This window comes from Primulina eburnea, chromosome 2 (genome assembly GCF_022965805.1).
Source record: "Primulina eburnea isolate SZY01 chromosome 2, ASM2296580v1, whole genome shotgun sequence".
NCBI lineage: Eukaryota > Viridiplantae > Streptophyta > Magnoliopsida > Lamiales > Gesneriaceae > Primulina > Primulina eburnea.
In genome coordinates this window covers 14,276,738-14,277,866 of record NC_133102.1, presented here as the reverse complement: position 1 = coordinate 14,277,866, position 1,129 = coordinate 14,276,738, and the positions used below count along the sequence as shown (strand labels likewise).

General features: G+C 45.0%; 1 non-coding gene across 1 annotated transcript; it reads left to right on the top strand.

Annotated features, from left to right (window-relative positions):
- Positions 1-574: 574 nt before the first annotated feature.
- On the top strand, positions 575-681 carry LOC140824889 (small nucleolar RNA R71). Its single transcript, XR_012116506.1, has one exon. It is a non-coding gene; the product is annotated as a small nucleolar RNA R71 (small nucleolar RNA).
- The last annotated feature ends 448 nt before the right edge of the window (positions 682-1,129 follow it).

Here is a 1,129-nt window from a genome sequence, read left to right as displayed (position 1 = left end):
CATTTGCTCTAAATTGGACTTCTCCTCCCGAGGCGGTTCTGGCTTGAATCCTTGGTGCATCCCATATGGTGGACCTCTTTGTTGGCGATTTTGGTTGTTTTGACCTCCCCATGAAAAGTTTGGGTGATTCCTCCATTCCCGATTATATGTGTTCGAATAAGGGTCATTTCTCGGACGGTTCTGGAATCCCACTTGTTTTATCGGTGCTCCCTTAGGCACATAGAATGGATTGCCATCTTGGCAATCCTGCACATCATGCTCACCCCCATACTTATCACAGAAAATTTCTTGCAGACGCATAGCCGACCCACTCATGCTCATCCCATCAATATTTCTATTCAAAGCCTCTAACTGTGCTGAAATCGCCGACAAATCATTAACTTGATTAACTCCAGCACCTCGTCTCTGCCTATCAGACTGAGGATGATAGCTACTAGCAGCCATCTCCTCCAATAACTCATATCCTTCCTCCGCCGTCTTTCTCAGTAAGTTACCCCAGGCAGCAGCATCAATCATAATACGGTTAGGAGTAAGCAGACCGTAGTAGAAAGTTTGAACAACTAACCCAAGAGGCAGCTCATGGTGTGGACATCTCCTCAACAAGTCCTTGTAGCGCTCCCATGCCTCGTAAAGTGACTCTTGCTCATATTGAGCAAAAGTAGTAATGTCGGCTCTGACCTTCATAGTCTTCGACGGAGGAAAGTACTTGATCAGGAATGCCTTTGCCATATCCTCCCATGTAGTAATAGACCCTACAGGCAAACAGTTTAACCACGACTTAGCTTTATCTCTCAGTGAAAATGGAAATAAACGCAAACGAACAGCATCATCAGACACGCCATTAAACTTAAAAGTATCACAAATTTCAAGAAAGTCAGCTATATGAGAATTATGGTCGTACTTCCCCCAAATTGGACAGTGTTCTGAATCATCTGAATGATAGCTGGCTTGATCTCAAACTGATTAACTCGGATGACTGGTCTTACGATGCTTGGACGTGCTCCATCAAGATACGGCTGTGCATAGTCCAACATCGGTATACGCCTTGGCTCCTCTCTTTGTTGATCGCATTCCATTCTTTCCTTCGCTCTTTGCTGCTGTAGTCGACGTCTAGTTGTGCGTTCGATCT